We start from the raw sequence: 14889 nt of genomic DNA, 5'->3' as shown, positions 1-14889 counted from the left end.
CATCAATTGATAAAATCATGTGATTCTTGTCTTTTGTTGTATTTATGAGGTGGATTACATTAATTTGTTTTTCTAATGTTGAACCATCCCTGCATACCTGGTATGAATCCCACTTGGTCATGGTGAATTATTTTTTTGATATGTTGTTGAATTCTATTGGCTAGAATTTTGTTGAGGATTTTTGCATCTACATTCATGAGGGATATAGGTCTATAATTTTCTTTTCTTGTGGTGTCTTTACCTGGTTTTGGTATCAGGGATATGGTGGCTTCATAAAATGAGTTTGGTAGTATTTCGTCCTTTTCTATGCTCTGAAATACCTTTAGTAGTAGTGATGTTAACTCTTCTCTGAAAGTTTGGTAAAACTCTGCAGTGAAGCCCTTTGGTCAGGCCAGGGTTTTTTTTCTTTGGGAGTTTTTTTTTTTTTTTTTTACCTTTCAGTCTCTTCTTTTGTTATGGGTCTATTTAGTTGTTCTACCTCTGCTTGTGTTAGTTTAGGTAGGTAGTGTGTTTCTAGGAATTCATTCATTTCTTCTAGGTTTTCAAATTTGAATATAGTTTTTCATAGTAATCTGATGTGATTCTTTTAATTTCAGTTGGGTCTGTTTTAATATCGCCCATCTCATTTCTTATTCGGGTTATTTGCTTCCTCTCCCATTTTTCTTTTGTCAGTTTGGCCAATGGTTTATCAATTTTGTTGAGTTTTTCAAAAAACCAGCTTTTGGTCTTGTTAATTCTTTCAATTGTTTTTCTGTTTTCTATTTCATTTAGTTCAGCTCTAATTTTATTATTTGTTTTCTTCTGGTGGCTGTGGGTTTCTTTTGTTGCTCTCTATTTGTTCAAGTTGTAGGGATACTTCTTTGATTTTGCCCCTTTCTGCTTTTTGGATGTGTGCATTTATTGATATAAATCGGCTTCTGAGCACCACTTTTGCTGTGTCCCAAAGGTTCTGATAGGAAGTGTTTCCGTTCTCATTGGATTCTCTGAATTTCTTTATTCCGTCCTTAATGTCTTCTATAATCCAGTCTTTTTTGAGCAGGGTATTGTTCAGTTTCCAAGTGTTTGATTTCTTTTCCCTGCTTTTCCTGTTATTGATTTCCACTTTTATGGCCTTATGGTCAGAGAAGATGCTTTGTAATATTTCAGTGTTTTGGATTTTGCTAAGGCTTGCTTTATGATGTAGTATGTGGTCTATTCTAGAGAATGTTCCATGTGCACTAGAAAAGAAAGTATAATTGGTTGCTGTTGGGCGGAGTGTTCTGTATATGTCTACGAGGCCAAGTTGGTTGATTGTGACATTTAGATCTTCTGTGTCTTTATTGAACTTCTTTCTGGATGTCCTATCCTTCACCGAAAGTGGTGTGTTGAAGTCTCCTACTGTTGTTGTGGAGCTGTCTATCTCACTTGTCAATGCTGATAGAGTTTGTTTTATGTATCTTGCAGCCCTGTCATTGGGTGCATAAATATTTAATATGGTTATATCTTCTTGGTGTATTGTCCCTTTAATCATTATATAATGTCCTTCCCTATCCTTTCCGATGGATTTAACTTTAAAGCCTGTTTTGTCAGGAATTAATATTGCCACTCCTGCTTTTTTTTGATTGTTGTTTGCTTGATATATTTTTTTCTATCCTTTGAGTTTTCATTTGTTTGTGTCTCTAAGTCAAAGGTGTGTCTCTTGTGGGCAGCATATAGACCGATCTTGTTTTTTAATCCATTCTGCCACTCTCTGTCTCTTTATTGGTGCATTTAATCCTTTGTACATTCAGGGTAATTATGCATAGGTAGGAATTTAGTGCTCTCGTTTTGATGTCTTTGTGTGTTGACAGCTTCTTTTTCTCACTTGATTTTATGTGCTGAGTAGATTTTCTTTTTGTATTGTCCTTTCCTCATATTTGTTGTTGTTGATTTTGTTTTTGCTGAGTCCGTATTATTCCCTCGTATTTTATTTTGATGAGTAGGATAGTTTTTCTTCTTTGTGGTTACCTTATTATTTACCCCTGTTTTTCTAAATTTAAAACTAACTTTTATTTCTTTGTATCGCCCTGTCTTCCTGTCCATGTGGAAAGTGTATGATTACATTTCTTAGTCCCTCTTTATTATTTTAGTGTTGTCTTCTTTTATATAATAACATCGCCGTTACCCTGTGTTGGGCTTTTTTTTTTAATCTTGCTTTGTTTTTTTTTTTTTTTTGATTTCCCTGTCTGGGTTGACTTCTGGTTGCTCTGCCCAGTGTTCTAGTCTTGGGTTGATACCTGATATTACTGATTTTCTAACCAAAGAACTCCTTTTAGTGTTTCTTGTAGTTTTGGTTTGGTTTTTACAAATTCCCTCAACTTGTGTTTATCTGGAAATGTCTTAATTTCACCTTCGTATTTAAGAGACAGTTTTGCTGGATATATTATTCTTGGCAGGCAATTTTTTTCCTTCAATTTTTTAAATACGTCATCTCATGGCCTTCTTGTCTGCATGGTTTCTACCGAGTAGTCTGCGCTTATTCGTATTGGCTCTCCCTTGTAGGTGACTTTTCTCTTATCCCTCGCTGCTCCTTTAATTGTCTCCTTATCTTTGGTTTTGGCAAGCTTGATTATAATATATCTTGGTGACTTTCTTTTAACATCTATCTTCTGTGGAGTTCGATGAGCATCTTGGATAGATACCTTCTCATCTTTCACAATATCAGGGAAGTTTTCTGCCAACAAATCCTCAACAATTTTCTCTGTATTTCTGTTATCCCTCCCTGTTCTGGTACTCCAATCACTCGTAGGTTATTTCTCTTGATAGAGTCCCTCATGATTCTTAAGGTTTCTTCATTTTTTAAAATTCTCTTATCTGGTTTTTCTTCAAATATATTAGTGCCAAGTGATTTATCTTCGAGTTCAGAAATTCTGGCTTCTACTTGCTCAATTCTGCTCCTCTGACTTTCTATCGAGTTATCTAGTTCTGTAATTTTATTGTTAATCTTCTGAATTTCTAATTGCTGTCTGTCTGTGGATTTTTCCAGCTTATTAAACTTTTCATTATGTTCCTGAATAATCTTTCTGATTTCTTCAGTTGCGTTCTCTGTGTGTTCCTTGGCTTGTTCTGCATATTGCCTCATTTCCTTCCTGATGTCTTGAAGGGTTCTGTATATTAAACTTTTGTATTCTGCATCTGGTAATTCCAGGAATGCACTTTCATCTAAAAGATCCCTGGATTCTTTGTTTTGAGAGCCTGTTGAGGTGATCATGGTCTGTTTCTTTATGTGACTTGATATTGACTGTTGTCTCTGAGCCATCTATAAGTTATTGTATTAGTTTATGCTTGCTTGCTGTGTCGTAGCTTGTTGCTTTGTTTTGTTTTGGTATACCCCTGTGGGTTGCTTGAGTGAGCTAGCTTGATTATTTTTGCCTTTGGAGCTCTGGTGTCCTGTCCCCAGCTGGCTGGAGCTGTTATCAGATATATCAGTCTAGGAGTCCATTCAGTTTTCTTTTATGAATTCAGCTTAGGTTTCCAGGTAGCTGATATCACGTGTGTGGTACAGGCTCTATCCTACAGTCTTAGAGGGGCAGGGGTGATTGGCATATATACTGGTATCTGATTGCAGCAGGGGGTCATGCTCTGAACAAGGCAGGGGTCTGAGAACCGACCCCCAAGTGTCTCTGAGGAAAACGCATCTCCCTTCCCTAGAATGTGCTGGTGGGTGGGCTCTGCATAGGGACCATGGGTACCCAAAGTTTTTGTTGTAAGGACTGAGACGTACCAGTTATCCCTGGACCCCTGTCACAGGTGGCTGGGTGACCCAAGTGGAGTCAGCAGTCCTTAGGTCCCTGTTGTGGGTAGGTGAGGACCTTGTTTAATAGGCAAAGCAATGTCAAATGTCAAACACCCACCTCTCCACCACACAGCTGAAATGGTCGGAGTTTGCCAACAAGGGCCTATTCTCCTGAAATAGGCCCACACAGGTCCATGCAGAAGGGAAAGGTGCTCAAGGTCCATGGACATTTTATGCCTGGACAGGAGCCACTTCTGTCCTGAGCTCCCCTGGTTAATGGAGCTAGCAAATTATCTTTTCCCCCCAGTTGCAAATTTTTTTCCTTCCCCAAGGCTGGGCGGACGGTTCTAGGTGCTCACCAGGGTCTATCTCAGGCCCAGGGATCCGCTGGCTTAGGGGTGGGGGGTTGGTGCTTGTTAAAATATACGCAAGTACTTAGATTTTGCTGAGAGCGCCCTTCTCCTCAGGTCCCGGAGGTGTGAGTGGGCTGTGTGGCTGGTGGTTCTCCCTGAGGAAACTGGGGCCGAAAGCTAAGACAAGCCTGCTGCCGCCGCCGCTCCGGGAGTGGTGCCTGAGGGCTCCCTGTGATTCAGGTCTGGTAACTCCTCTCCACTTCTGAACGGCCTCTTCCTCCCTCTGCCCCTCAGTTCGTTGTCTAAGCTTGCCTTTGATGCTCAGGGCTCCCAGCTTGTCACAAATATACTCGTTTCACTTGTTTTTTTGGGTCTTTGTTGTAAAGAGGGCTGACGGAAGCATCTGTCTGTTCCGCCATCTTGGCTCCGCCTCCTCATGTAGTTTTTAAAGGCAGCCATGGACCAGAAACTTAACTCAGCACCCTTCTATCTATCTCCTTAAAGATGGGCCCCAAGTCAGATACAATTAGTGTGGTTCTGTTATGCAGAAATTTTTTTTAGAAAACCAAACCTGTTGCTGTCAAGTTAATTCCAACACATGGCGGCGCCGTATGTTACAGAGTATTACTGAGCACCGTAGGGTTTTTTTTTGCTGTAATCTTTATGGAAGCAGATCACCAGGCCTCTCTTCCACAGCACCACTGGCTGGGTTTGAACTGCCAACCTTTTGGTTAGTAGACGAGTTCAATCTGTTTGTGCCATTCAGGGACCTTTTTAGAGAAAACGGGTATGAAATCAAACTAACGCTAGACATGTACATGTTTACCCCTTCTGTAAACTGATTGTGTGAATACAAATAACGAAGGCTGCTTTCAGTGTAGCTGGTGTAGAGTTAGTTACCACAGCACAGGGAGCTGTATTTTTATAATGTGTGTAGAAGGCAGCCAGACTGTAAAGCCAGAAGCAACAGAACTTTCTCAGAGAAAACAAACCAGAGTTTGAGATTCTAGAGCGCCTGGTAGCATCTTTACAGGAAACCATTGAAAGAGAGGCTTTCCAGGTTGAAGGACTTTTTGGTAGTTTCTGAGGGCCCTGTGTTTTCTCAGCTCTTCAAAGCAACTGGGTTGCTACAAAGCTTCATTTAGGGTTTCCTTTCGCTCCTCCCTTAGCAGGGCTTTCCTGGACCCCGTGCAAGTGGGAGAAAATTGCCTAGTGTAAGCAAACATTAGACCCAGAAAGGCCTTAAAGCTTGCAAAACCCTGGCTCAGAAGGGTGCTGGAGCTTAGTGGAAGGGGGTGTTGCCTGATTTAAAATTATAAAAAACTTTTATTATGGAAAATTTCAAGCATGTAATGTAATGAGCCCCCATTTGCCTACTGCCTGACTTGAACAGTTACCCTGGCGCGGCCAATCTTGTTTCATCTGTACCTACCCACCCCACCCTCCTCCAGCTTGAATTCATTTGAATCAGATCACATGGTTTAATTTTAACAAGCTTGCCATCCTGGGTCTTTCCAGTCTTAGAACCGCGTTCTCCTAACACTATAAAAACCCGTTGCCCTCGAGTCGATTCTGACTCACAGTGACCCTATAGGACAGAGTAGAACTGTCCCATAGGGTTTCCTGCCATAATCTTTATGGAAGCAGATGGCCACATCTTTTTCCAGTGGAGCAGTTGGTAGGTTTGAACTGCCAACATTTTGGTTAGCAGCGGAAAGCTTTAATCACTGCGCCACCAGGCCCCTCCTAACACTGTACTAGGTCTAAACCACCAGAGTGCTGACTTTTGTTTTTTGAAAATTGTTAGTTTAAAAATTCTTTAACCTTTTTTATCATTAAAAAAAAAAAAAATGCATGTCTTTTACGATTGGAAATCAGAAAAGGTTTAAAGAAAATACCCTGCCCCCAACTCCATCATTTGTAGGTCCCAACTAGGATGATTTTGAAGGGCCCCCGTGGATATCTCTTGTGTGCTCTGTGGCAACTCGGAGCGACAGTTTTCTTCTCTGTCTGCCCTGGAGCCCACTATCGAGCTACCCTTACACCAGCGTGAGCGCCCGTAGGAGGATCTGAAGTGGCCCTCTCAGGGTTCTAAATGTGTTGGAGCCACACCGAGTATGTGTTGTACAAAAGTGATAAATGTGCCCATTGCCACCCCCAGTTGGTGGCACTTTAAACATGGTGGATGCTCAGTGAATGAAATGAATGTGTTACACCCCCTCCGCCCCGCACTGGGCCAGTATAGTCTACAGCTTCTGCCTTGAAATTCTTCTCTTCCTCAGACTAGGCTGGGCAGTGTAGCTGAAACTCAGATAAAATGTAGTGCTCTTAAATATACCCCCAAGACACACGTTCACTTTTCCCCTGAGAAATCCTCAAACAAATTGACTCTTGGTGTGCCACATGTCCCCACATTCTGAATGCAGGGAGGTCATAGACCCCAGCTCTAACTGGGACACAATCAAGAAATGCCTGATAAGCTAGCTGGGATTCACTCTCTTAAGAGTTTTCAACCCTACTTGTTATATTGTACGTGTTTTTCTAATTTTGCTAAATATTCTTTGAAACATGATTTTTAGTATAATAGTTTATATTAAGAACGGGCTAGAGTAAATTAGTAGAATTGAATGCAGTAATGTGTATTTGGATACTAATTCTGAGTCATTCTGCCTAAGAGACCTTAGCTTGGACATCTGTAAGCTTTTAATTTCTTGTTCATTGGTGCACAGACCACATGTCCTAGCAACATGGTCACTTCTCCTTACTTCAGATCCAGAGGTTTCCATTCAGAACAATTGGCCTTGGGCTGGGCAAAATTTACGTTTTCACCGTGATGAAAGGTTGGACTGAGCTACGAGGACTGGATTTCAGAAGAAATGCTTTATCTCCCTAAGAGCGCAAGTTGTTTTTACATCATTCCTCACAGGGTCTGTTTCTAACACATATTCATTACAAATGTATCTTTTATTAAAGTATTTCCTGAATGACTGTACCTTGAGTGCCTTCAAAGCAGTTTATTGGACTTGTCAGGAATAAGTGCATGTTTTACTTCAATTTTGGGAAAACTTGGGTAGCCACCTACTCCTGGGCCATGCTTTCGCCCCGTCCTGCTTTCTCCATGGCTGGGCAGAGGATGAAATGGCAGCTGGGAGAAAGAGCGAAAGTACTTCTTGATTCCCTCAAAAAAAACAAAGAATGGTGCATAGTAAGCACTCAGCGAGGGACCACCCTGATGGTGAGTGGTCTTAGAATTGTGTCACATGCAGGACCCAGGCTGACCTGGAAGGGTTTGTTTACCCACAAGCTGAGCTGCTCTGTGAGGGAGGACCAGATAGCTTGCTTCAGATGTTTGAAGGACTGTTGTGTGGCAAGGTGCCCTGTGGCGCAGTGGTTAAAGGGCTCGGCTGCTGACAGAAAAGTAGATGGTTCAAACCCACCAGCTGCTCCAGGGGAGAAAGAAATGGCAGTCTGCTTCCGTAAAGATTACAGCTTTGGAAACCCTACGGGGGCATTTCTGCTCTGTCCTGTAGGGTCACCATGAGTTGGAATTGACTAAGTGACAGTGAGTTTGGATTGGTTGTATGGCACTGGACGACAGGAGGACTCTCAGCAGGTAGAAGCTGCAGATGTAAGGAAGAGCGTTTTAACAAAGTTTGGAAACAGATGCCCTGGGCCATGGTTTTCCATCTCTTGTAATGGTCAGGCAGAGACTGAAAGACCCCGTAGAGACCTTGTAAGGGGGGGAGCAGGGCTTCAAACTGGTCCAGCCTGGTTCAACCGCCTGCTGAGAATTTGCATTTCCACCCCGATATACTGAATCAGAACCTACATTTTGATAAGACCCCCCCCCCCCCAGGTGATGGATTTCTTTAAAATGTAGATTCTGGCATAAGAATCACTTGGGGATCTTGTTAAAATGTGGCCTCTGATCCAGTGTCTCTGGGGGTGGAAATGCAAATACTCAGCAGGGGGTTGGACCACACTGAACCAGTTTAAAGCCGTGGAGGGGGGGGTTGGCTCCAAGGTCTGTAATACTGAGATTCTGTTATTCTTTAAGAACAAAATGCTATTAATTCAAAGGCTTTACTAGCCGATACCATCTTTTCCCATACTAATACAAACGTGTTGTTGTGCTTTACAGAAAGGAGGTTGTAGTTGCCTCAGATGGTTTTAAGACTTTTTTCCATAAATGTAGAACACTTAGGTGAACAGGGCAGTTTTGCACTTTATCTCACTTCTCTGGGAGTTGGAATACTTTCCCAAAGACATGCTTCCTCTTGCTCAGATGGGCTAGCCCATGGCCAGAAGACTTTCCCATAGGCATCTCTTACCCAGGACAGTGCCGCCATACTCCACCCCTCCTTGAGCTTCTGTGGTCTTGGGTAGAATGCACTGATTTTTACAACATGGAAGAATGAATCCTGGCTGATGATTCAGTCCATTTTCCATCATTGATTGGAAACGGATTCCTACCCCTGCCCCCTTGTTCTGGATTTAATCTTCTTAGGAGAATTACTAAGCCATGTCCCCCAGTCAGAGAACATCTCCAACATTAGCCGTCTGCATGCTGCTGGTTATAAGGGAAACCAAAGAAAAGGAGCAGGCAACCCTTGCTGGTGACCTAGAAGGCCGCTCAGAGGTGGACAGGCGCAGCATCTGTGCTATCTTCTTTGAACAACTCAGTTGTGTTTGAGAGCTGAACTCGTAACTTGTACATTTTTACACAGCCGCTTTCTTCCTATGCTGAGTCTCTGCGTTGGAGGCAGATCAGAAATGGAAAAGTTAGAACAGATCTGAGTTTGAATTCTAGTTCCACGGATAAGCTGGGGTGATTCCCGAGGCCTTTCCAAGCTTCATATTCATCAAGCGGTGAGAAGCTTCAGTGGTAGTTTTCAGAGTACCTTGGTGCACTACTTGGCACCAAGCTGCTTGGGAAAACCTGTTTCACTCAGCATGCTCTGGGTTTCCTTAAGTTTATTTCCTAATTGAATTTTCTCATTAAAAATCTGCTTTCCCAAAGCTGTTGGGCAAGCAGTACATTTTTGAAGTGTTAGGAGAGTGACCCAACTTTCTGTTCTTTTTCTCCAACTTTATTGAGGTATAATTGAAGTACACTGAGCTGCACTTATTTAAAGTGTTCAACTTGATCAATTCTGTTTATTTTGGTGATAACATGTAACATCTGCCTCCCTGCTCTCCCCTTCTTCCTCTGTCTGATCTTACACTCCCTTGTTTTCCATCCTCTTATTAAGCAGCGATTCCAGCTGGCAGTGCTGTCGCAAGTGTTTCCGTAAGCATTCCCACGATCCTTTAAGTGAGGAGCGTGACCTCGGAACCATGTGCCCATTCCCCTCCCTTGACGTAAGAGGTGGTGGGAGGTAAGAACAATACTTGGATGGATGGGCTCCCTGTCTGGGGGACTGCCGGAAAGCTGAGCGTTTGTAGGCCATCCAAACACTATCGTTCTCTTGGGATTCAAAGGTTAGAGGGGAAAGTGAATTGATTTCTACCTTCTTGTTAGAGGAAAGAGCCTAGCAAAACAGCCCGCTCTGTTCTTCTCAGCACTCCTGGGGTGCCTCCCATCAGTTTTGGTCACGGAACTTATGAGCTAAGTATAAAAAAATTGGCAAACTGAAGCAAAGATGCTTTCTCTTTGTGTCATGAGGCTCTCCCACTAGTGAGTTTTGAGGCTTGCTTTCTGAGGTCCCTGGTAAACAGTTTATTCAGTTTCCCCTGGCGGCTGGGAGTACTGGGAGAGCACATTCCTAGGTTTGGAATACTAGAAGGGCGTCTTGCTGTGACAGTACCTGGGATAAGTTTCACTGCCCATTGTGCTTTGTTCCTAATTGCTTTTCCAGTTGTAGAGATTCTCTATTTCATATCAGATCTTTAAGACACTGCGAAGGTGCCCAAGCTTCTTAGGCATACCGAAGAGGCAGGAAGCAATGGATGTTACTGTTTATATCCTCTATTGGAACTTAGCAAGCATCCTACCAAAAACTTATTTAAGAAGGTGCATCTCCTCCAGCTTGTTGGTGTACTGTGTGGTTTTGAGTATAATTTCTATCTGTAGGCAAGGAGTGTACCAACTGGAGATGACTAGGATAATAATATCCCAGCCCTTGACAGTAATGTCATGTAGTTGGTGAGTACCTTTTCCTTACATTTCTCCCCACCCTGTTCTCAGAATCAGGCCCTGAGGGTCTTTGGCCCGAGCCAGAGGAACATTTCTTATACTCATGGAAGGCCTTATTAACTTAAGGTCTCTTATGGGCAGGAAATTTGCTTTTAATGAAAACTGTCAGCCAGTGGGTTTCTATGTCTGGATGAGAAACCTTTTTATCTACCATGGAAAGGGAAAATGCTATTCTGAGCATTTGGATTCGTAAAGAATTGTCATGTAAGCCACCCCTGGATTTCCATTTTATAGAGGTATATGCTGAAATATGCTCAGCCCAAAATACAGGACCTAGTCTAGCCACCCTTGACCAAACAGTCCCTCCAGGCTCTGCAGGCCACAGGTCTTCCTGGGGCTCACAGTCACTGCTATGCTGAGGAGACACAAAGTCCAGCCGCATATTCTAGAGGTTGGCAGAAGGCCAGAGAGGACTTAATTTTGAAATTCGGAATAATATCCTTTTAGCTTTTTTATTTTTTCTTCCTCTTCTTTGTTGATTTAACATAAAAATTCACGGAGCATGACTGTGTTCCAGGAATGTGCTAAGTGCTGTATATGTGATGTAGGTACTATTACCCACATTTTATGGATTGGGAAGCCTGAGGCTCAGAGGAGTTCGGTAGCTTGTCTTGGGCCACACAGCTTGGAGTCAGGATTTGAATGCGGTCAACCTCTGTAGAACCTAAGTGCTGTACTGCTTCCCTTCCTTGTGGCTCAGCTGTTCAAAAGTGGATGCTAAATGACCAGCTCCTCTTGGAAATTTTAAAACAAAGAGGTGACAGTGGTTTTCAGGACAAGAAGAGGGCATGGCAGCAGCAGGTGGCCTGGCTGTCAGCAGTGTGGGGTAGTAGTTAGGCTTATAGACTTTGGGGGCAGATAAGCCTGCTTTTGAATCCCAGCTCCGCTGCCAGTTAAACGTATAACCTTACCACTCTCTCTCTGCCACCGTTTGCACCTTTGAGAATAACACTAGTACTTACCTCCTAGTGTTTTGTTTTGTTTTTTTAATTGGTAGCACAAGGGCTTTATTTAGCTGAGTTGTTTCTTCTTTTGTTATAGCAATATACATAAAACATTCAATATTTCATTAGTTTCTACATGTACACTTCAGTGACTTTGATTATATTCTTTAAGTCATGCAGTCATTCTCACTGTCATCTTCCCAATTATCCCACCACCTTTAACACACATCCAGTGTGTTCTAAGCAAAGCCCCCAGCTTTCCCCCTCCCTCCTGTCCCTGGTAACCATGAATTGCTTATGGTTTCTATAACTAGGATTTTTTTTTTTTTAATTGTGCTTTAAGTTAAAGTTTACAAACCAAGTCAGTCTCTCGTACAAAAACTTATACACACCTTGCTATGTTCTCCTAGATGCTCTCCCCCTAATAAGACAGCACACTCCCCCTCTCCACCCTGTATTCCCGTGTCCATTCAACCAGCTCCTGTCCCCCTCTGGCTTCTCATCTCACCTCTAGACAGGAGCTACCCACATAGTCTCATTTGTGTACTTGAGCCAAGAAGCTCACTCCTTCACCAGTATCATTTTCTGTCTTACAGTCCAGTCCAATCCCTGTCTGAAGAGTTATTACTGGGAATGGTTCCAGTCTTGGGCTAACAGAGGGTCTGGGGACCATGACCTCCAGGGTCCCTCCAGTCTCATTCAGACCATTAAGTCTGGTTGAGATCTATATCCCACCGTTCTCCTGCTCCATCAGGGATTTACTGTTGTGTTCCTTTTCAGGCAGTCATCAATGGTAGCCAGGCACCATCTAGTTCTTCGGTCTCTGATGTAGTCTCTGGTTTATGTGGCCCTTTCTGTCTCTTGGGGTCATCTTTGCCTTATGTCTTTGGTGTTCATTTTCCTTTGCTCCAGGTGAATTGAGACCAATTGATGTATCTTAGATGACTGGTTGCTAGTGGCGAAGACCCCAGACACCACTCACCAAAGTGGGATGCAGAACATTTTCTTAATGCCAATTGACCTAGATGTCCTAGCTAGGATTGTTTTTAAGATTAAGTAAGATATTGGCATATAAAGCACTTAGAGCAATGCCTGACACATAGTAATTGCCTTATAAGTTTTAACTGTTGTTTTTATTTGGAGCCCGCCATGGCACAGGTGCTGAGTGAAAGTTGTTGTTAGTGGCAGTTGTACATTGTGCTGTAGTTGGCAGAGCCAGCTTTAAGTGAGAGTGTAGGCGATGGTGATAATGAATTATACTGTTTGATATTTGGGGTTTAGTTCCTGGTAACCAAAAAGATATTTTGAAATTGGGACTTGTCACTTGCCTTGCTTTCTTTTTGCTCCTTGAAGGGCTTTACACTCAGCTACCACCTTTCTTGAGACCTACCTAGCAGCCAGGATTCAGTTGAGCATGAAAGGAAAGAAGAAGGTTTCAAGCTTGCAAAAATGTCTTTGGTTGGCAAGGTGGTCACTAGATTTAAGGAAACTAGCCTGCTTTTGAAGGAATAGTACTTCCGCTCTTAAATCACTCTGATCCAGCTCAAAAGAACCAAAAAAGAGTGGCCTTGGCTAATTTGATTTTTCAGAGCCTGGCTGCTAACCCAAAAGGTCAGCAGTTCACATCTACCAGATGCTCCTTGGAAACCGTATGGGGCAGTTCTGCTTTGTCCCATAGTGACGCTATGAGTTGGAATTTACTCGATGGCCATGGGTTTTTGGTTTTTCCATGGTTACCCATTTGGAAGCCATCAAAAAAAAAAAAAAACAGGCAGTGTTAACTTACATAGTGGAGGTTTTTTTTGTTTTTTGTTTTATTCCATGTGGAAAAGTACATTAGAATTTTGTGCCCTTTAGAACTAAATGCTAATTTTTTTCCTAATTTTTATTGTGCTATAAGTGAATGTTTACAAATCAAGTCAGTCTCTCATATAAAACCATATATACACGTTGCTATATACTCCTAGTTGCTCTCCCCCTAATGAGACAGCACATTCCTTCTTTCCACCCTGTGTTTCTGTGTCCATTCAGCCAGCTTCTGTCCCCCTAGGCCTTCACATCTTCCCTCCAGACAGGAGCTGCCCAGGTAGTCTCATGTGTCTTCTTGATCCAAGAAGCCCACTCCTCACCCGTATTGTTTCTAATACCTGATTTTTATTGAGCACTTACTATGTTCCAGGAACTGTGCCAGTTTCTTTACGTCTACTGTCTGATACTGTCCTTAAAACATCCTGCTGCAAGATAGGTATTATTATTATTATGTTGTTATTATTTCCATTTGAGGGTAGCTTATAGAGGTGAAGGACTTATCCAGAGCTCCATTGCTAGGAAGTGGCAGATGCAGGATTTAAACTCGAATCTGTCATATTTCCAAGGTCCTTTTGCCACCACAGACCTGCAAGGTGGTCTGTCTTGTGTCTTAAAAATTGAAGCCAGAAGGACCTCATTTTTAGGCATCTCCCTGCCCAGTGGGTCCTGATGTGAACTGGGAAAGAGCATTGTGACAGGTCTGGGGTTAAATTTGCATATGTATCTCCATATGTATCACAGGTTGGTAAAATGTTGCATTGTTTTTCCTGGTGATATTGGGGGTGCTGGGGGGTGGTGGTGGTTGTAGGATTCTGTTGTATTCTTTTGTGCTGTGCCCTTGGTTGACAGTATATGGTGTAGTACCATAGTAAAGAGTTGCCTTTGAGCTAGATAGGGCAAGCAGATCGAGACAACCAGAGATTGGATGGAATCTTTCATATTCACTCACACACAGGCATCTGAAATAGCCCAGGAACCTAGAGAAGAAATGGGCCAAGTACTTAGCTTGATGCATAAACATTGTATTCTATTTTCCTTCAGTCCTTCCTTTGGACATAAGTCAAAAGCAATGCTGCCCCCTTCTAGATGAAATATTTGGATTGATTGGTCTTTTAGTTTGTCCAAATCCTTTAAATCTGGCTGTTTTCCCATCAGCACTTGTCCATTTGTGCCATTTGGAAGTTGGACTCGAGATCTCCCCCACACCTTTGGAAGCCATATGCAGTGTTTTATGGTAGTAAACCCAGTCCAAATGGTCTAGATTTCATCCAAACCATCTTATAAATCTGTTTGGGAGAAGGTTTATGTGAATTGGCTTCTTCTGCTTTGAAAAAAGGAGTTTACTTTTCTTAGTCTTTGTCAGTGAACATGTGGACGTTGTTTTTCTGAACTTTTTTTCTTTTTAACTGTTACTTGGAACACAGGGACACTTTGCTTTAATCATCCTAGACTTTTGTGAATAGCTTTTTTTTTTTTTTAATTTTTATTGTGCTTTAAGTGAGAGTTTACAAATCAAGTCAGTCTCTCATACAAAAATTTATATACACTTCGCTATATACTCCTAGTTGCTCTCCCCCTAATGAGATGACACACTCCTTCCCTCCACTTTCTATTTCGTGTCCATTCGGCCAGCTTCTGACTCCACTGCCCTCTCATCTCCCCTCCAGACAGGAGCTGCCCACATAGTCTCCTGTGTCTACTTGATCCAAGAAGCTCACTCTTCACCAGTATCATTTTGTATCCCACAGTCCAGTCCAATCCCTGTCTGAAGAGTTGGCTTTGGGAATGGTTCCAGTCTTGGGCTAACAGAAGGTCTGGGGACCATGCCCTCCG

General features: G+C 42.5%; 1 protein-coding gene across 3 annotated transcripts in view; it reads left to right on the top strand.

Moving 5' to 3' along the window:
• CAPZB (capping actin protein of muscle Z-line subunit beta) overlaps positions 1–14889 on the top strand; it is a 168854-nt gene that overhangs the window by 50594 nt on the left and 103371 nt on the right. The window contains exon 1 of one of the 3 annotated variants that reach the window (XM_023551995.2): positions 4232–4347. The exons of the other annotated variants lie outside the window; for them this stretch is intronic. The gene's annotated coding sequence lies outside the window, so the exon portion shown is untranslated. Of the gene's footprint in view, positions 1–4231; positions 4348–14889 lie in introns of those variants that run through there. 3 annotated transcript variants of the gene reach the window in all.

This window comes from Loxodonta africana, chromosome 3 (assembly GCF_030014295.1).
Source record: "Loxodonta africana isolate mLoxAfr1 chromosome 3, mLoxAfr1.hap2, whole genome shotgun sequence".
NCBI classification, from domain to species: Eukaryota; Metazoa; Chordata; class Mammalia; order Proboscidea; family Elephantidae; genus Loxodonta; species Loxodonta africana.
The sequence above is the reverse complement of the archived record's forward strand: the minus strand, read 5'-3'. Positions and strand labels throughout refer to the sequence as shown.